This window comes from Pseudorca crassidens, chromosome 2 (genome assembly GCF_039906515.1).
Source record: "Pseudorca crassidens isolate mPseCra1 chromosome 2, mPseCra1.hap1, whole genome shotgun sequence".
NCBI classification, from domain to species: domain Eukaryota; kingdom Metazoa; phylum Chordata; class Mammalia; order Artiodactyla; family Delphinidae; genus Pseudorca; species Pseudorca crassidens.
Window position 1 is genome coordinate 185,669,576 of NC_090297.1, and position 21,463 is coordinate 185,691,038.

Below are 21,463 nucleotides of genomic sequence, written 5' to 3' on the forward strand. Positions count from 1 at the left end.
GTGTCCTCTCGATTTTTGTTTTTCCCAAGATATACGCCCATGAGTGCAAGTGCCCTATGCTCTGTAGCTCATTTTTTAGATGCTTTAGTAAACACAATACACTTCTCCAGAATGGCCGTTGGCAATATACATTTCCACTATAAGTCTCACAGGGCTCCCTCTTCTCCTTGCCCTGTCCTGCATTTCTGTTGTTTACGCTTTATGAGGATGGCTCTTCTGACTGATGCGAAGTGATATCTTTTGTAGTATTGACTTCCAGTGCCCACCTGTTTGGTTGGCTAAAAAAGTGTATGCCCTTTTCTTGAATATATACAGAAAAAAACGCATACACCCTTTTTGGCCAACTGCAATGTTGGCAATGTTCAGCTCCTTTTCTTGTGCTTAATGGCGAGTCCTTTCTACCTCCTCAAATCCCTTTCCTGCCATTCTCCCTTGCTTACAAGTCCTTTTCTCTGACTTTCCTCAAGACATTTTTCAGTGATGGATATTTTCAACTCTGCAGTTTCGTGAATTTTACTGCCCCTGAGTTCCATTGTTCAACTTGTGTTTATGGGAACTGGCCACAAAGCAGCGGGATTTCCTCAAGCCCTATACTGTTTCCATGGGCAACCCTAGCCTTTGGTCAATTCGTCTTCCTGATTGGAAATTAGAGTGACATGTGCCTGTCTGAACACCTAGGACTTGTCTCTCATTGTTCCTCATCCTTCCGCTTCATCCTCTGGACAAATTCCAAACTGTACGCAACAGGATGTTGACAGTGCTGACATCTCCAAGTGGGGAGACTGTTAGTAAAGACGCTGGAGGGGTGAACCCGAGCACCAGGAGATGAGGAGATGAGATGCCTTTTCCAAACTCTTCCCGATCAGACGGTATACCATCCTCTGGGTGTGACAGACATGTTTTAGCAGTAGGAAGAGTCCCATTCATGTAAGGAGAACACCAGGGCTTTTTCAAAATCAGTGTCTCCCCGAAACCCAAACTGGGGAATTTTTTAAGCTACGGCTACACATATGTTCATTAAGGGCCTTGGGAAGTAGGCAGAGTCCAAACTTTAGATGATTGAAGTCTTCAGGGTCAGAAGCACTCACCACCAGCTTCCCTTAGGCTACACTTTAACTGTCATTGATAGATGATGTCAATAAAAATATCTATTCTTTTTCAGATTATTTCCCCTTATAGGTTATTGCAAAATGTTGAGTGTAGTTCCCTGTGCTATACAGTAGTTCCTTGTTGATGATCTATTTTATACATAGCAGTGTGTATGTGTTAATCCCAAACTGTTAATTTATCCCTCCTCCCACCTTTCCCCTTTGGTAATAATAAATTATAAGATTTTATACTTCTCAGAAATGGGGGAGCTGAAAGAGAGGTATCATTTTCAATGGAAAAGCATTTAAAACAAGATTGAAGCTTTAACCAAGATTATTAGATGTACATCCTTGGAAAGAAATCACTTCGTTTCTCTAATATTGACCTGACAAATAAGACAAACCCTTTCACTGAACTTGCTTATAATAAAGTGATGGAAATATCAAATGGAAGTGTTAGAAACATCTTATTTTACCCGAGCCTTATACACTGTTCTATGTTAACTACAGTTTGGCTCACACATCTGTTCATTGAGGTTACAATAGTCTCAATTTCTGTTACTGATCCTCCAGAGTGGACCCCAACAAGTGTCCCCCTGCCCAGTGTCATTGGGGCCAACAGATCGAGACTGAGTTTGGTTCACAAGCAAAGGAAACTTTATATTTTGATCAGAGAATGGAGAGGTGAGAACATGCACTACCCCGTGGGCTGTGGGCTGGGCTGCTGTGTAGAGATCCTGTCAGAGTCAGTGGGAGGGAGGGGGCGGAGCTCTCGAGGGCCGGGTTGGCTGCAGCTCAGGCTCTATATCGCGGAGTCTGCACTGGGCCCCAGGAGCTGAGGTGTCGTCCCAGCCATTCTGCACTAGGAAATCTGGTCTGAAGTGCCGGGTGTGGAACCTCTGCATGCGGGACCCTAGGAGCACATGAAATTAGACAAAGCACAAAGGATAAAAAAGGTTAGACTTGACTTTATTGCCCAGATTCTATTTTTATCTCCCAGGGATTTTTAATGGGCTTTGCTGGGGACAAACCCCTCCTCTGCCTTTTGTCCCGTTCCTCATTCTTGGAGTGCTGAGGGTGCAGACCCTTCTTCTGTAACTGCTGAGTGCTGAGTTGGGAGCCCTCATACCCGGGGGCGAGGGTCAGAGCTTCTCCCCAGCAGCCTCCAGGTGACGTTGATTGTCCCCAGGCCCCCTGCCTCCCTGCTCGTCCACCTGAGCACCAGCATTGGAAGTGTTATAGATTCTAATGACCTTTAAGGGTCCAGGAAAGAGATGTGCAGAGACGCTGTGGGGGCCGGTTTCACCCCGCCCCACATTTGTTCGGCCACCTTAGGCTGACCGTTTCTGCCAGCCTAGATGCTCTGACCAGTAGTCTGCGCTTTCTTCAATTAGGCCCCTGAATTAACGTACAAACAGCACCAGGTGTCAGAGCCCTGTCCGCTCAACTCCCAGACAGTCCAGGGTCAGTGGTGATCAAGGACCATGATGGCCACTGAGTCAACAGCCTTTTGAAGTAAACAGGAGTCCAGCCGGTCTTATTGGCCACCATCAGCACGGTGTCTGTGGGCTTTTCTATGGTGACAGTGTGATATACGGTTCCCCCGCCAAGATTATTAGCTCCCCTCTGGGTGCAGTAAGTCCTGCAAGCAGTAGTCTACTCTTTTGGGACACACTCTTGTTGTTTTATGAGAGAAACTCCAGGTCAAGTGATGTTCACACGAGTCGTCATGGTGCCCTGTTGCCCCCGGTTATCTCTCTGGATGTTGGAGTTGGAGGGCCTCCTCACTCGAGGTCGGTGTGCCCACGGAGCGAACCCTGCAACTTCAGGGCATGGTTGGTGGTTAGGATCACCACGTGGGGTCCTTTTCCCTTAGGAGGGAGGTGGCCTTTTGGGCTGCTGATTTCCAGGTTTTTAGATACCACCAGTATCTTGGCCAGATGCGGCAGTGGGCCAAGCCCCTTGGTGACCGTAGTTTATCCTACCTGGATGGCATTCTTGCATTGTTCCATTTCAAGTGGTCCCAGTTTTTGCACTACTTCTCCAATGGCGATTCACCTTTCACCGGGAATGTAAAGGTCAAAGGGTTTAGCTAAATTAGGGAGTTCCAGGGCAAGGGTCTGAATTGACTGCTCTTTCCATTCTTGAAAGGCCACTTCTGGATTCTATTCAAAAGGATCATCATCTTTTCCTTTCAGTGTTTCATATAGAGGCCCAGCTAGTAGACTGTAGTTAGGGATCCAGAAGCAGCAAACCCTGGCCTCCCCAGGAACCCCTAAGCTGTCTTCTAGTTTTAGAAAGGGGTAAGGCTGAAAATGGTTTCTTCCCTTTCCTGGGATGGGCTTCTCCGACCTTCTGTGAGAACGAAGCCCAGGCAGGTCACCGCAGTCTGTGATATTTGAGCTTTTTCTTGGACAACTTCTATCCTTTATTGGCTTGGTAGTTCAGAGGCCTCCTTAGTAGGGCTGGCGATCAGAATGTCGTCTGTGTACTGAAGGAGGGTTTCCTTTTCCAGAGGTAGAACTTTTAGGTCTTTAGCTAAGCTTTCCCCAAAGATGGTGTGGGAATTTTTGCACCCTTGGGGCAAGACGGCCCGGAAGTATTGTTTTAGTTGTATGTTGAGTCCTGCCACTCACAAGACAAAATTTCTTGTGACTCTGGGACTAATGGAATACAAAAGAAGGCATCATTGAAGACTAATACAGAATACCATGTCCTGGTGGTTGGTAGAATGACCAGCAGGGTGTAGGAATTAGGAGCAACTGGAGGTATATCCTCGGTGGCTTCACTGACTGTCCTGACATCCTTTACCAGGTCCCCAGCAGCCCATGGGGCTCTCGTGGTCAGACCAATCCCAGAATATGGAGCTCACCTGGGCAGGTACCCCACCCCCACCCCAGCCCACGGGGCTCTCGTGGTCAGGCCCCTCCCAGGATACAGAGCTACCCTTGCAGGTACCGTGGCAGGGCTGGGCACACAGGAACCGTGCACCTAGCCCTCATTGCAGAGCACCCCCAGCTCACCTGTCGCTCAGAGCTGACACAGAGCACCTCAGAGCAGGACTTGAACTAACAAACAGCAGCTGCAACAGGTCTGTGACCCTGGGCATCACTCTGTGTGGCCTCCCTCCACCTGGTCTTCCAGAGACTTCCACTGCACCCGGGGCACCAGGCCTCTGTCTCCAACCACCACCCACCCCTCCTCTCCCTGACTCCTGGGTTCCTCTCATTAGGAGAGGGTTTTCTTCAAGTTGTCTCCCACTCATGGGCCAGATAAAATGATTAGAAAACAAGCCAAAGCTGCAGCCCCTTGTCTATCCTGACTCTCAGGAGCCCACACCTGTTCCTTGGACCTGGCCGGTTCAGCAAGTTCCATTTTCTGCAACTGTGAGCCCCTGAGGGGTGATGATTGGCTGACCTGGGCAGCCTTACCGTGCCGGCCAGCCCTCCCCAGGTGTGCCTGGGTTGAGATCAATATAAATACCACTCCAGGCAGCAAGAGCCCCTGCAGCCGTGCCTGACGCCATTTTCTCTGCCCTGTCAGCAGTCTCGGGGCTGGGCTGGTGGGAGGGAGTGAGAGGCCACGGCTTTGTGGGTGGCCCAGTGTGAGTGGGGCTCTGCTGGACTTTCTGCAGCAGTTGCCAGGCTGCCACCTGCTAAAGAAGAGGATGTGTCACCCATACGTGCTGCTGGAATTTCTCCCTGGGCAGAGGTGAGGAAGGAAAAAAGCAGTGGGGGCAGGGACAGGACGGGTATCTCAGGCAGGGAAATGGAAATCTTCCAGAAGAGCACCCAGGGCCAGGACCATCCTGGCTGGCCTGCAGGCACCAAGTCGGCCGGCATGCTGTCACTCGTGTGGCTCTATGGCCCTTCCTCTAGGCTTTCAAGTCCTTGTATATATTCAGGTGTTTTACCTGGGACGGGTGGGAATAGTTCAGCAGCAACTGGCCTGGGGCTCAGCTCACGTTTACTCACAGATGCCTCGGCACGGTGCCCCAGCTTTGCAATGAGGACGCTTGTTGCGTGGGGGCTGCTGGCTGAATGGGAGACGATTCCCCACCACTGACCAACTTCAGAATTGTTTACAACTGGAGCAAGTGCCCTGATACGGTTTTCCTCTGTGGAACTGGTGGGTTCTGTGTTTTTTTTCTCTTTTTCGTTTTTGGTTCAAGGTAGATTTTATTCTTCTTTTTTGTATTTACAGATATAAGCATGGAAATAATTTATTCATATAAATACATGTATGTGAAGGGAATAATTGTTTTTTCTGTTTTATTTTTTAAATTTTATTTCTTTTTAATTTTGAATTTTATTTTATATTTTTATACAGCAGGTTCTTATTGGTTATCTATTTTATACATATAAATGTATACATGCCAATCCCAGTCTCTCAACTCCTCCCACCACCACCCCCCAACAGCTTTCCCCCCTTGTTGTCCATACGTTTGTTGTCTACATCTGTTGCTCTATTTATGCCTTGCAAAATGGTTAATCTGTACAGTTTTTCTAGGTTCCACATATATGCATGAATATACAAGATTTGTTTTTCTCTTTCTGACTTACTTCACTCTGTATGACAGTCTCTAGATCCATCGACGTCTCTACAAATGACCCAATTTCATTCCTTTTCATGGCTTAGTAATATTCCATTTTATATATGTACCACAGCTTTAGGCATTCGTCTGTCTGTGGGCATTTAGGTTGCTTCCATTACCTCGATATTGTAAATAGTGATGCAATGATCATTGCGGTGAATGTCTCTTTTTGATTTATGGTTTTGTCTGGGTATATGTCCAGTACTGGGATTGCTGTATCATATGGTAATTCTATTGTTAGTTTCTTAAGAAACTCCATATTGTTCTCCATAGTGACTGTATCAATTTATATTCCCAACAATAGTGGAAGAGGGTTCCTTTACTCCACACCCTTTCCAGCACATTTTGTTTGTAGATTTTCTGATGATGCCCATTCTATCAGGTGTGAGGTGATACCTCATTGTTGAGTCCATTTTGTTGAGCAAGGGGTAGGTCTTGTCTATTACATATTTGGCTTATGGAACGGTATCTGTGCTAATTTCAAACTCTGGTTTTATGCAGCACCCCAACTCACCTTTCCCCTTAAGCAAGCATAAGTTGGTTTTCTAAATTTGAGACCATGTTCTGTTTTGTAATTCAGTTCCTCTGTAGCCAAGTTTACATTCCGTGTATTAATGATATCTTATGATGTTTCTCTTTCTGTGTGACTTATTTCAGTTAGAATCATCATACCTGAATCCACTCATTATGCTGCTATGGGCCTGATGACATAGATTTCATTGCTGAGTGATATTGCGTTGTATGTAAGTACCACAACTTCTTTATCCATTTTTCACTTTCTGCGATATTGAACTTGTACCGTAAACGAGGTTTTTGTAAACAGAGGCGTCCCAAACTTTGGGGTGGCTGTGTCTTTTTGATTTTAATTTCCCTAAGCTATAGGACCATAAGTGGAAGTGCCCTAGGCTCTGTTGCTTTGTTTTTTAGATGTTTCAGGAAACACCATACACTTCTCCCGAGTGTCTGTTGGCAATTTACATCCCGCCCATCAGCATAACAAGGCTCCCAGTTCTCCATGGCCTGTCCTGCCTTTCTGGATTTTACACTTTTTTCAGATGGCCCTTTTGACCGGGGGGAAGTGAGACTTCATTGTAGTGCAGATTTACTTTGCAAGCTTGCTTGGTTGGCCAAAAAGGGCGTATGCGTTTTTTCCTGAATATATTCAGGAAAAAACGCATACGCCCTTTTTGGCCAAGTGCATCATTGTGGACGTTCTGCCTCTTTTCCTATGCTTTAAATGCAATTCCAGTCTACCTCCTGAAATTGGTTTCCTGCAATTCTGCCCCGCTTTCAAGTCCTCTTGGCAGCCTTACTTCAGTATATTTTTGGACGATAGCTGTCATTTATAACTCTGCAGGTTTGTGAATTACAGTGTCCCTGAGCTCCTTTCTTCAACTCGCTTTCTTGTGAGCTGGCCGCAAAACCGCAGGATTGCTTCAGGCCCTAATCTGGTTCCGGCACGGCACGCTGAGCCTTTGGTTAATTCCTCTTCCTGGTGGGAAATGAGAGTTTAATTTGCCCGTCCAGACACCTCCAGCTAGTCTCTCATTGGTTCTCCCTATTCCTGTTCATCTTCCGCAGAAATTGCACACTGGGCCAAACAGGAGGTTAAAGGCACTGACTCTCCAAGTGGGGAGAGTGTTAGTAAAGCGTCTGGAATGTTGCACCCGAGTACCAGGGGACGAAAACTGAGACATATTTGAACACGTCTCCCGATCACACGGTTGATCATACTCTGAGTTCCACATGCATGTTTTAGCTGAAGGAAGAATCCCTTAAACCTGGAGAGTTGAGACCCGTGGAATGGGTACCATGCAATATGACTTCAAAGGGTCTTCATTTGCTCACCGAACCTCTCCAATCTTATCACTGCTACGTTTATGCCCCTGTACACATGCTTGATTCTCTTTTGGAGACATAGCAATCCATAGGTTTTAAGATACTTACTAGTCAGGTACATTCTTAGGCGTTTAATATGGGGTGTTGAGTCCATTTCGTTGAGCAAGGAGTAGCTCTTGTCTATTCCATATTTGGGTTAAGGAACTTTATCTGTGCTCATTTCAATCTCTGGTTTTATGCAGCACCCCAACTCACCTTTCCCCTTAAGCAAGCATAAGTTGGTTTTCTAAATTTGAGACCCTGTTCTGTTCTGTAATTCAGTTCCTGTGTAGCCAAGTTTACATTCCGTGTATTAGTGATATCTTATGATGTTTCTTTTTCTGTGTGACTTATTTCAGTTAGAATCATCGTACCTGAATCCACTCATTATGCTGCTACGGGCCTGATGACATAGATTTCATTGCTGAGTGATACTGCATTGTACGTAAGTACCACAAGTTCTGTATCCATTTTTCACTTTCTGTGATATTGAACTTGTACGGTAACCGAGGTTCTTGTAAACAGAGGCGTCCCAAACTTTGGGGTGGCTGTGTCTTTTTGATTTTAATTTCCCTAAGCTATAGGACCATAAGTGGAAGTGCCCTAGGCTCTGTTGCTTTGTTTTTTAGATGTTTCAGGAAACACCATACACTTCTCCCGAGTGTCTGTTGGCAATTTACATCCCGCCCATCAGCATAACAAGGCTCCCAGTTCTCCATGGCCTGTCCTGCCTTTCTGGATTTTACACTTTTTTCAGATGGCCCTTTTGACCGGGGGGAAGTGAGACTTCATTGTAGTGCAGATTTCCTTTGCAAGTTTGCTTGGTTGGCCAAAAAGGGCGTATGCGTTTTTTCCTGAATATATTCAGGAAAAAACGCATACGCCCTTTTTGGCCAAGTGCATCATTGTGGACGTTCTGCCTCTTTTCCTATGCTTTCAATGCAATTCCAGTCTACCTCCTGAAATCGGTTTCCTGCAATTCTGCCCCGCTTTCAAGTCCTCTTGACAGCCTTACTTCAGTATATTTTTGGACGATAGCTGTCATTTATAAGTCTGCAGGTTTGTGAATTACAGTGCCCCTGAGCTCCTTTCTTCAACTCGCTTTCTTTTGAGCTGGCCGCAACACCGCAGGATGGCTTCAGGCCCTAATCTGGTTCCGGCACGGCACGCTGAGCCTTTGGTTAATTCCTCTTCCTGGTGGGAAATGAGAGTTAAATTTGTCCGTCCAGACACCTCCAGCTAGTCTCTCATTGGTTCTCCCTATTCCTGTTCATCTTCCGCAGAAATTGCAAACTGGGCCAAACAGGAGGTTAAAGGGACTGACTCTCCAAGTCGGGAGAGTGTTAGTAAAGCGTCTGGAAAGTTGCACCCGAGTACCAGGGTACGAAAACTGAGACATATTTGAACACGTCTCCCAATCACATGGTTGATCATACTCTACGTTCCACATGCATGTTTTAGCTGAAGGAAGAATACCTTAAACCTGGGTACTTGAAACCCATGGAATGGGTACCATGCAATATGACTTCAAAGGGTCTTCATTTGCTCACCGAACCTCTCCAATCCTATCACTGCTGCGTTTATGCCCCTGTACACACGCTTGATTCTCTTTTGGAGACATAGCAATCCATAGGTTTTAAGATACTTACTAGTCAGGTACATTCTGAGGCGTTTAATATGGGGTGTTGAGTCCATTTCGTTGAGCAAGGAGTAGCTCTTGTCTATTCCATATTTGGCTTAAGGAACTTTATCTGTGCTCATTTCAATGTCTGGTTTTATGCAGCACCCCAACTCACCTTTCCCCTTAAGCAAGCATAAGTTGGTTTTCTAAATTTGAGACCCTGTTCTGTTTTGGAATTCAGTTCCTGTGTAGCCAAGTTTGCATTCCGTGTATTAGTGATATCTTATGATGTTTCTTTTTCGGTGTGACTTATTTCAGTTAGAATCATCGTACCTGAATCCACTCATTATGCTGCTAAGGGCCTGATGACATAGATTTCATTGCTGAGTGATATTGCTTTGTAAGTAAATACCACATCTTCTTTATGCATTTTTCACTTTCTGCGATGTTGAACTTGTACTGTAAACGAGGTTCTTGTAAACAGAGGCGTCCCAAACTTTGGGGGGGCTGTGTCTTTTTGATTTTAATTTCCCTAATCTATAGGACCATAAGTGGAAGTGCCCTAGGCTCTGTTGCTTTGTTTTTTAGATGTTTCAGGAAACACCATACACTTCTCCCGAGTGTCTGTTGGCAATTTACATCCCGCCCATCAGCATAACAAGGCTCCCAGTTCTCCATGGCCTGTCCTGCCTTTCTGGATTTTACACTTTTTTCAGATGGCCCTTTTGACCGGGGGGCAGTGAGACTTCATTGTAGTGCAGATTTCCTTTGCAAGCTTGCTTGGTTGGCCAAAAAGGGCGTATGCGTCTTTTCCTGAATATATTCAGGAAAAAACGCATACGCCCTTTTTGGCCAAGTGCATCATTGTGGACGTTCTGCCTCTTTTCCTATGATTTCAATGCAATTCCAGTCTACCTCCTGAAATCGGTTTCCTGCAATTCTGCCCCGCTTTCAAGTCCTCTTGGCAGCCTTACTTCAGTATATTTTTGGACGATAGCTGTCATTTATAAGTCTGCAGGTTTGTGAATTACAGTGCCCCTGAGCTCCTTTCTTCAACTCGCTTTCTTTTGAGCTGGCCGCAACACCGCAGGATGGCTTCAGGCCCTAATCTTGTTCCGGCATGGCACGCTGAGCCTTTGGTTATTTCCTCTTCCTCGTGGGAAATGAGAGTTAAATTTGCCCGTCCAGACACGTCCAGCTAGTCTCTCATTGGTTCTCCCTATTCCTGTTCATCTTCCGCAGAAATTGCAATCTGGGCCAAACAGGAGGTTAAAGGCACTGACTCTCCAAGTGGGGAGAGTGTTAGTAAAGCGTCTGGAATGTTGCACCCGAGTACCAGGGGAGGAAAACTGAGACATATTTGAACACGTCTCCCGTTCACACGGTTGATCCTACTCTGGGTTCCACATGCATGTTTTAGCTGAAGGAAGAATACCTTAAACCTGGAGAGTTGAGACCCGTGTAATGGGTACAATGCAATATGACTTCAAAGGGTATTCATTTGCTCACCGAACCTCTCCAATCCTATCACTGCTGCGTTTATGCCCCTGTACACACGCTTGATTCTCTTTTGGAGACAGAGCAATCCATAGGTTTTAAGATACTTACCAGTCAGGTACATTCTTAGGCGTTTAATATGGGGTGTTGAGTCCATTTCATTGAGCAAGGAGTAGCTCTTGTCTATTCCATATTTGGCTTAAGGAACTTTATCTGTGCTCATTTCAATCTCTGGTTTTATGCAGCACCCCAACTCCCCTTTCCCCTTAAGCAAGCATAAGTTGCTTTTCTAAATTTGAGACCGTGTTCTGTTTTGTAATTCAGTTCCTGTGTAGCCAAGTTTACATTCCGTGTATTAGTGATATCTTATGATGTTTCTTTTTCTGTGTGACTTATTTCAGTTAGAATCATTGTATCTGAATCCACTCATTATGCTGCTACGGGCCTGATGACATAGATTTCATTGCTGAGTGATACTGCATTGTACGTAAGTACCACAACTTCTTTATCCATTTTTCACTTTCTGCGATATTGAACTTGTACCGTAAACGAGGTTCTTGTAAACAGAGCCGTCCCAAACTTTAGGGTGGCTGTGTCTCTTTGATTTTAATTTCCCTAAGCTATAGGACCATAAGTGGAAGTGCCCTAGGCTCTGTTGCTTTGGTTTTTAGATGTTTCAGGAAAAAACATACACTTCTCCCAAGTGGCTGTTGGAAATTTACATCCCGTCCATCAGCATAACAAGGCTCCCAATTCTCCATGGCCTGTCCTGCCTTTCTGGATTTTACACTTTTTTCAGATGGCCCTTTTGACCGGGGGGAAGTGAGTCTTCATTGTAGTGCAGATTTCCTTTGCAAGATTGCTTGGTTGGCCAAAAAGGGCGTATGCGTTTTTTCCTGAATATATTCAGGAAAAAACGCATACGCCCTTTTTGGCCAAGTGCATCATTGTGGACGTTCTGCCTCTTTTCCTATGCTTTCAATGCAATTCCAGTCTACCTCCTGAAATCGGTTTCCTGCAATTCTGCCCCGCTTTCAAGTCCTCTTGGCAGCCTTACTTCAGTATATTTTTGGACGATAGCTGTCATTTATAACTCTGCAGGTTTGTGAATTACAGTGCCCCTGAGCTCCTTTCTTCAACTCGCTTTCTTGTGAGCTGGCCGAAACACCACAGGATGTCTTCAGGCCCTAATCTGGGTCCGGCACGGCACGCTGAACCTTTGGTTAATTCCTCTTCCTGGTGGGAAATGAGAGTTAAATTTGCCCGTTCAGACACCTCCAGCTCGTCTCTCATTGGTTCTCCCTATTCCTGTTCATCTTCCGCAGAAATTGCAAACTGGGCCAAACAGGAGGTTAAAGGCGCTGACTCTCCAAGTCGGGAGAGTTATAGTAAAGCGTCTGGAATGTTGAACCCGAGTACCAGGGTACGAAAACTGAGACATATTTGAACACGTCTCCCGATCACATGGTTGATCATACTCTAGGTTCCACATGCATGTTTTAGCTGAAGGAATAATACCTTAAACCTGGGTACTTGAAACCCATGGAATGGGTACCATGCAATATGACTTCAAAGGGTCTTCATTTGCTCACCGAACCTCTCCAATCCTATCACTGCTGCGTTTATGCCCCTGTACACCTGCTTGATTCTCTTTTGGAGACATAGCAATCCATAGGTTTAAAATACTTACTAGTCAGGTACATTCTTAGGCGTTTAATATGCGGTGTTGAGTCCATTTCGTTGAGCAAGGAGTAGCTCTTGTCTATTCCATATTTGGCTTAAGGAACTTTATCTGTGCTCATTTCAATGTCTGGTTTTATGCAGCACCCCAACTCACCTTTCCCCTTAAGCAAGCATAAGTTGGTTTTCTAAATTTGAGACCCTGTTCTGTTTTGGAATTCAGTTCCTGTGTAGCCAAGTTTACATTCCGTGTATTAGTGATATCTTATGATGTTTCTTTTTCTGTGTGACTTATTTCAGTTAGAATCATCGTACCTGAATCAACTCATTATGCTGCTACGGGCCTGATGACATAGATTTCATTGCTGAGTGATACTGCATTGTGCGTAAGTACCACAAGTTCTTTATCCATTTTTCACTTTCTGTGATATTGAACTTGTATGGTAAATGAGGTTCTTGTAACCAGAGGCGTCCCAAACTTTGGGGTGGCTGTGTCTTTTTGATTTTAATTTCCCTAAGCTATAGGACCATAAGTGGAAGTGCCCTAGGCTCTGTTGCTTTGTTTTTTAGATGTTTCAGGAAACACCATACACTTCTCCTGAGTGTCTGTTGGCAATATACATCCCGCCCATCAGCATAACAAGGCTCCCAGTTCTCCATGGCCTGTCCTGCCTTTCTGGATTTTACACGTTTTTCAGATGGCCCTTTTACCGGGAGGAAGTGAGACTTCATTGTAGTGCACATTTCCTTTGCAAGTTTGCTTGGTTGGCCAAAAAGGGCGTATGCGTTTTTTTCCTGAATATATTCAGGAAAAAACGCATACGCCCTTTTTGGCCAAGTGCATCATGGTGGACGTTCTGCCTCTTTTCCTATGCTTTCAATGCAATTCCAGTCTACCTCCTGAAATCGGTTTCCTGCAATTCTGCCCCGCTTTCAAGTCCTCTTGGCAGCCTTACTTCAGTATATTTTTGGACGATAGCTGTCATTTATAACTCTGCAGGTTTGTGAATTACAGTGCCCCTGAGCTCCTTTCTTCAATTCGTTTTCTTGTGACCTGGCCAAACACCGCAGGATGGCTTCAGGCCCTAATCTGGTTCCGCCGCGGCACAGTGAGCCTTTGGTTAATTCCTCTTCCTGGTGGGAAATGAGAGTTAAATTTGCCCGTCCAGACACCTCCAGCTAGTCTCTCATTGGTTCTCGCTATTCCTGTTCATCTTCCGCAGAAATTGCAAACTGGGCCAAACAGGAGGTTAAAGGCACTGACTCTCCAAGTCGGGAGAGTGTTAGTAAAGCGTGTGGAATGTTGCACCCGAGTACCACAGGAGGAAAACTGAGACATATTTGAACACGTCTCCCGTTCACACGGTTGATCATACTCTGGGTTCCACATGCATGTTTTAGCTGAAGGAAGAATCCCTGAAACCTGGAGAGTTAAGACCCGTGGAATGGGTACCATGCAATATGACTTCAAAGGGTCTTCATTTGCTCACCGAACCTCTCCAATCCTATCACTGCTGTGTTTATGCCCCTGTACACATGCTTGATTTTCTTTTGGAGACATAGGAATCCCTAAGTTTTAAGATACTTACTAGTCAGGTACATTCTTAGGCGTTTAATATGGGGTGTTGAGTCCATTTCGTTGAGCAAGGAGTAGCTCTTGTCTATTCCATATTTGGCTTAAGGAAATTTATCTGTGCTCATTTCAATCTCTGGTTTTATGCAGCACCCCAACTCACCTTTCCCCTTAAGCAAGCATAAGTTGGTTTTCTAAATTTGAGACCCTGTTCTGTTTTGGAATTCAGTTCCTGTGTAGCCAAGTTTACATTCCGTGTATTAGTGATATCTTATGATGTTTCTTTTTCTGTGTGACTTATTTCAGTTAGAATCATCGTACCTGAATCCACTCATTATGCTGCTACGGGCCTGAAGACATAGATTTCATTGCTGAGTGATACTGCATTGTACGTAAGTACCACAAGTTCTTTATCCATTTTTCACTTTCTGTGATATTGAACTTGTATGGTAAACGAGGTTCTTGTAAACAGAGGCGTCCCAAACTTTGGGGTGGCTGTGTCTTTTTGATTTTAATTTCCCTAAGCTATAGGACCATAAGTGGAAGTGCCCTAGGCTCTGTTGCTTTGGTTTTTAGATGTTTCAGGAAACAACATACACTTCTCCCGAGTGGCTGTTGGCAATTAACATCCCGCCCATCAGCATAACAAGGCTCCCAGTTCTCCATGGCCTGTCCTGCCTTTCTGGATTTTACACTTTTTTCAGATGGCCCTTTTGACCGGGGGGAAGTGAGACTTCATTGTAGTGCAGATTTCCTTTGCAAGCTTGCTTGGTTGGCCAAAAAGGGCGTATGCGTTTTTTCCTGAATATATTCAGGAAAAAACACATACGCCCTTTTTGGCCAAGTGCATCATGGTGGACGTTCTGCCTCTTTTCCTATGCTTTCAATGCAATTCTAGTCTACCTCCTGAAATCGGTTTCCTGCAATTCTGCCCCGCTTTCAAGTCCTCTTGGCAGCCTTACTTCAGTATATTTTTGGACGATAACTGTCATTTATAAGTCTGCAGGTTTGTGAATTACAGTGCCCTTGAGCTCCTTTCTTCAACTCGCTTTCTTGTGACCTGGCCGCAACACCGCAGGATGGCTTCAGGCCCTAATCCGGTTCCGGCACGGCACGCTGAGCCTTTGGTTAATTCCTCTTCCTGGTGGGAAATGAGAGTTAAATTTGCCCGTCCAGACACCTCCAGCTAGTCTCTCATTGGTTCTCGCTATTCCTGTTCATCTTCCACAGAAATTGCAAACTGGGCCAAACAGGAGGTTAAAGGGACTGACTCTCCAAGTCGGGAGAGTGTTAGTAAAGCGTCTAGAATGTTGCACCCGAGTACCAGCGTACGAAAACTGAGACATATTTGAACACGTCTCCCGGTCACACGGTTGATCATACTCTGGGTTCCACATGCATGTTTTAGCTGAAGGAAGAATACCTTAAACCTGGGTAGTTGAGACCCGTGGAATGGGTACCATGCAATATGACTTCAAAGGGTCTTCATTTGCTCACCGAACCTCTCCAATCCTATCACTGCTGCGTTTATGCCCCTGTACAGACGCTTGATTCTCTTTTGGAGACATAGCAATCCATAGGTTTTAAGATACTTACTAGTCAGGTACATTCTTAGGCGTTTAATATGGGGTGTTGAGTCCATTTCGTTGAGCAAGGAGTAGCTCTTGTCTATTCCATATTTGGCTTAAGGAACTTTATCTGTGCTCATTTCAATCTCTGGTTTTATGCAGCACCCCAACTCACCTTTCCCCTTAAGCAAGCATAAGTTGGTTTTCTAAATTTGAGACCCTGTTCTGTTTTGGAATTCAGTTCCTGTGTAGCCACGTTTACATTCCATGTATTACTGATATCTTATGATGTTTCTTTTTCTGTGTGACTTATTTCAGTTAGAATCATCATAACTGAATCCACTCATTGTGCTGCTAAGGGCCTGATGACATAGATTTCATTGCTGAGTGATATTGCTTTGTAAGTAAATACCACAACTTCTTTATCCATTTTTCACTTTCTGTGATGTTGAACTTGTACTGTAAACGAGGTTCTTGTAAACAGAGGCGTCCCAAACTTTGGGGTGGCTGTGTCTTTTTGATTTTAATTTCCCTAAGCTATAGGACCATAAGTGGAAGTGCCCTAGGCTCTGTTGCTTTGATTTTTAGATGTTTCAGGAAACACCATACACTTCTCCCGAGTGTCTGTTGGCAATTTACATCCCACCCATCAGCATAACAAGGCTCCCAGTTCTCCATGGCCTGTCCTGCCTTTCTGGATTTTACACTTTTTTCAGATGGCCCTTTTGACCGGGGGGAAGTGAGACTTCATTGTAGTGCAGATTTCCTTTGCAAGCTTGCTTGGTTGGCCAAAAAGGGCGTATGCGTTTTTTCCTGAATATATTCAGGAAAAAACGCATACGCCCTTTTTGGCCAAGTGCATCATTGTGGACGTTCTGCCTCTTTTCCTATGCTTTCAATGCAATTCCAGTCTACCTCCTGAAATCGGTTTCCTGCAATTCTGCCCCGCTTTCAAGTACTCTTGGCAGCCTTACTTCAGTATATTTTTGGACGATAGCTGTCATTTATAACTCTGCAGGTTTGTGAATTACAGTGCCCCTGAGCTCCTTTCTTCAACTCGCTTTCTTGTGACCTGGCCGCAACACCACAGGATGGCTTCAGGCCATAATCTGGTTCCGGCACGGCACGCTGAGCCTTTGGTTAATTCCTCTTCCTGGTGGGAAATGAGAGTTAAATTTGCCCGTCCAGACACCTCCAGCTAGTCTCTCATTGGTTCTCGCTATTCCTGTTCATCTTCCGCAGAAATTGCAAACTGGGCCAAACAGGAGGTTAAAGGCGCTGACTCTCCAAGTGGGGAGAGTGTTAGTAAAGCGTCTGGAATGTTGCACCCGAGTACCAGGGGAGGAAAACTGAGACATATTTGAACACGTCTCCCGTTCACACGGTTGATCCTACTCTGGGTTCCACATGCATGTTTTAGCTGAAGGAAGAATACCGTAAACCTGGAGAGTTGAGACCCGTGGAATGGGTACCATGCAATATGACTTCAAAGGGTCTTCATTTGCTCACCGAACCTCTCCAATCCTATCACTGCTGCGTTTATGCCCCTGTACACACGCTTGATTCTCTTCTGGAGCCATAGCAATCCATAGGTTTTAAGATACTTACTAGTCAGGTACACTCTTAGGCGTTTAATATGCGGTGTTGAGTCCATTTCGTTGAGCAAGGAGTAGCTCTTGTCTATTCCATATTTGGCTTAAGGAACTTTATCTGTGCTCATTTCGATCTCTGGTTTTATGCAGCACCCCAACTCACCTTTACCCTTAAGCAAGCATAAGTTGGTTTTCTAAATTTGAGACCCTGTTCTGTTCTGTAATTCAGTTCCTGTGTAGCCAAGTTTACATTCCGTGTATTACTGATATCTTATGATGATTCTTTTTCTGTGTGACTTATTTCAGTTAGAATCATCATACCTGAATCCACTCATTATGCTGCTACGGGCCTGATGACATAGATTTCATTGCTGAGTGATACTGCATTGTACGTAAGTACCACAACTTCTTTATCCATTTTTCACTTTCTGTGATATTGAACTTGTACGGTAAACGAGGTTCTTGTAAACAGAGGCGTCCCAAATTTGGGGTGGCTGTGTCGTTTTGATTTTAATTTCCCTAAGCTATAGGACCATAAGTGGAAGTGCCCTAGGCTCTGTTGCTTTGTTTTTTAGATGTTTCAGGAAACACCATACACTTCTCCCAAGTGGCTGTTGGCAATTTACATCCCGCCCATCAGCATAACAAGGCTCCCAGTTCTCCATGGCCTGTCCTGCCTTTCTGGATTTTACACTTTTTTCAGATGGCCCTTTTGACCGGGGGGAAGTGAGACTTCATTGTAGTGCAGATTTCCTTTGCAAGCTTGCTTGGTTGGCCAAAAAGGGCGTATGCGTTTTTTCCTGAATATATTCAGGAAAAAACACATACGCCCTTTTTGGCCAAGTGCATCATTGTGGACGTTCTGCCTCTTTTCCTATGCTTTCAATGCAATTCCAGTCTACCTCCTGAAATCGGTTTCCTGCAATTCTGCCCCACTTTCAAGTCCTCTTGGCAGCCTTACTTCAGTATATTTTTGGACGATAGCTGTCATTTGTAAGTCTGCAGGTTTGTGAATTACAGTGCCCCTGAGCTCCTTTCTTCAACTCGCTTTCTTTTGAGCTGGCCGCAACACCGCAGGATGGCTTCAGGCCCTAATCTTTTTCCGGCATGGCACGCTGAGCCTTTGGTTATTTCCTCTTCCTGGTGGGAAATGAGAGTTAAATTTGCCCGTCCAGACACCTCCAGCTAGTCTCTCATTGGTTCTCCCTATTCCTGTTCATCTTCTGCAGAAATTGCAAACTGGGCCAAACAGGAGGTTAAAGGCGCTGACTCTCCAAGTGGGGAGAGTGTTAGTAAAGCGTCTGGAATGTTGCACCCGAGTACCAGGGGAGGAAAACTGAGACATATTTGAACACGTCTCCCGTTCACACGGTTGATCATACTCTGGGTTCCACATGCATGTTTTAGCTGAAGGAAGAATACCTTAAACCTGGAGAGTTGAGACCCATGTAATGGGTACAATGCAATATGACTTCAAAGGGTATTCATTTGCTCACCGAACCTCTCCAATCCTATCACTGCTGCGTTTATGCCCCTGTACACACGCTTGATTCGTTTTTGGAGACAGAGCAATCCATAGGTTTTAAGATACTTACCAGTCAGGTACATTCTTAGGCGTTTAATATGGGGTGTTGAGTCCATTTCATTGAGCAAGGAGTAGCTCTTGTCTATTCCATATTTGGCTTAAGGAACTTTATCTGTGCTCATTTCAATCTCTGGTTTTATGCAGCACCCCAACTCCCCTTTCCCCTTAAGCAAGCATAAGTTGCTTTTCTAAATTTGAGACCCTGTTCTGTTTTGTAATTCAGTTCCTGTGTAGCCAAGTTTACATTCCGTGTATTAGTGATATCTTATGATGTTTCTTTTTCTGTGTGACTTATTTCAGTTAGAATCATCGTATCTGAATCCACTCATTATGCTGCTACGGGCCTGATGACATAGATTTCATTGCTGAGTGATACTGCATTGGACGTAAGTACCACAACTTCTTTATCCATTTTTCACTTTCTGCGGTATTGAACTTGTACCGTAAACGAGGTTCTTGTAAACAGAGCAGCCCCAAACTTTGGGGTGGCTGTGTCTTTTTGATTTTAATTTCCCTAAGCTATAGGACCATAAGTGGAAGTGCCCTCGGCTCTGTTGCTTTGGTTTTTAGATGTTTCAGGAAACAACATACACTTCTCCCAAGTGGCTGTTGGCAATTTACATCCCGCCCATCAGCATAACAAGGCTCCCAGTTCTCCATGGCCTGTCCTGCCTTTCTGGATTTTACACTTTTTTCAGATGGCCCTTTTGACCGGGGGGAAGTGAGTCTTCATTGTAGTGCAGATTTCCTTTGCAAGATTGCTTGGTTGGCCAAAAAGGGCGTATGCGTTTTTTCCTGAATATATTCAGGAAAAAACGCATACGCCCTTTTTGGCCAAGTGCATCATTGTGGACGTTCTGCCTCTTTTCCTATGCTTTCAATGCAATTCCAGTCTACCTCCTGAAATCGGTTTCCTGCAATTCTGCCCCGCTTTCAAGTCCTCTTGGCAGCCTTACTTCAGTATATTTTTGGACGATAGCTGTCATTTATAACTCTGCATGTTTGTGAATTACAGTGCCCCTGAGCTCCTTTCTTCAACTCGCTTTCTTGTGAGCTGGCCGAAACACCACAGGATGTCTTCAGGCCCTAATCTGGGTCCAGCACGGCACGCTGAACCTTTGGTTAATTCCTCTTCCTGGTGGGAAATGAGAGTTAAATTTGCCCGTTCAGACACCTCCAGCTCGTCTCTCATTGGTTCTCCCTATTCCTGTTCATCTTCCGCAGAAATTGCAAACTGGGCCAAACAGGAGGTTAAAGGCGCTGACTCTCCAAGTCGGGAGAGTTTTAGTAAAGCGTCTGGAATGTTGAACCCGAGTACCAGGGTACGAAAACTGAGACATATTTGAACACGTCTCCCGATCACATGGTTGATCATACTCTAGGTTCCACATGCATGTTTTAGCTGAAGGAAGAATACCTTAAACCTGGGTACTTGAAACCCATGGAATGGGTACCATGCAATATGACTTCAAAGGGTCTTCATTTGCTCACCGAACCTCTCCAATCCTATCACTGCTGCGTTTATGCCCCTGTACACACGCTTGATTCTCTTTTGGAGACAGAGCAATCCATAGGTTTTAAGATACTTACCAGTCAGGTACATTCTTAGGCGTTTAATATGGGGTGTTGAGTCCATTTCATTGAGCAAGGAGTAGCTCTTGTCTATTCCATATTTGGCTTAAGGAACTTTATCTGTGCTCATTTCAATCTCTGGTTTTATGCAGCACCCCAACTCCCCTTTCCCCTTAAGCAAGCATAAGTTGCTTTTCTAAATTTGAGACCGTGTTCTGTTTTGTAATTCAGTTCCTGTGTAGCCAAGTTTACATTCCGTGTATTAGTGATATCTTATTATGTTTCTTTTTCTGTGTGACTTATTTCAGTTAGAATCATCGTATCTGAATCCACTCATTATGCTGCTACGGGCCTGATGACATAGATTTCATTGCTGAGTGATACTGCGTTGTATGTAAGTACCACAACTTCTTTATCCATTTTTCACTTTCTGCGGTATTGAACTTGTACCGTAAACGAGGTTCTTGTAAACAGAGCCGTCCCAAACTTTAGGGTGGCTGTGTCTCTTTGATTTTAATTTCCCTAAGCTATAGGACCATAAGTGGAAGTGCCCTAGGCTCTGTTGCTTTGGTTTTTAGATGTTTCAGGAAACAACATACACTTCTCCCAAGTGGCTGTTGGCAATTTACATCCCGCCCATCAGCATAACAAGGCTCCCAGTTCTCCATGGCCTGTCCTGCCTTTCTGGATTTTACACTTTTTTCAGATGGCTCTTTTGACCGGGGGGAAGTGAGTCTTCATTGTAGTGCAGATTTCCTTTGCAAGATTGCTTGGTTGGCCAAAAAGAGCGTATGTGTTTTTTCCTGAATATATTCAGGAAAAAACGCATACGCCCTTTTTGGCCAAGTGCATCATTGTGGACGTTCTGCCTCTTTTCCTATGCTTTCAATGCAATTCCAGTCTACCTCCTGAAATCGGTTTCCTGCAATTCTGCCCCGCTTTCAAGTCCTCTTGGCAGCCTTACTTCAGTATATTTTTGGACGATAGCTGTCATTTATAACTCTGCAGGTTTGTGAATTACAGTGCCCCTGAGCTCCTTTCTTCAACTCGCTTTCTTGTGAGCTGGCCGAAACACCACGGGATGTCTTCAGGCCCTAATCTGGGTCCGGCACGGCACGCTGAACCTTTGGTTAATTCCTCTTCCTGGTGGGAAATGAGAGTTAAATTTGCCCGTTCAGACACCTCCAGCTCGTCTCTCATTGGTTCTCCCTATTC

General features: G+C 44.9%; 1 long non-coding RNA gene across 1 annotated transcript in view; it reads left to right on the forward strand.

Moving 5' to 3' along the window:
- Positions 1 to 6,346: 6,346 nt before the first annotated feature.
- The window catches only part of LOC137212308 (uncharacterized), a 216,772-nt gene continuing 201,655 nt past the window's right edge, over positions 6,347 to 21,463 (forward strand). Inside the window, exon 1 of the long non-coding RNA XR_010937442.1 lies at positions 6,347 to 6,425. This is a non-coding gene — a long non-coding RNA (uncharacterized lncRNA). The remainder of the gene's footprint in view (positions 6,426 to 21,463) is intronic.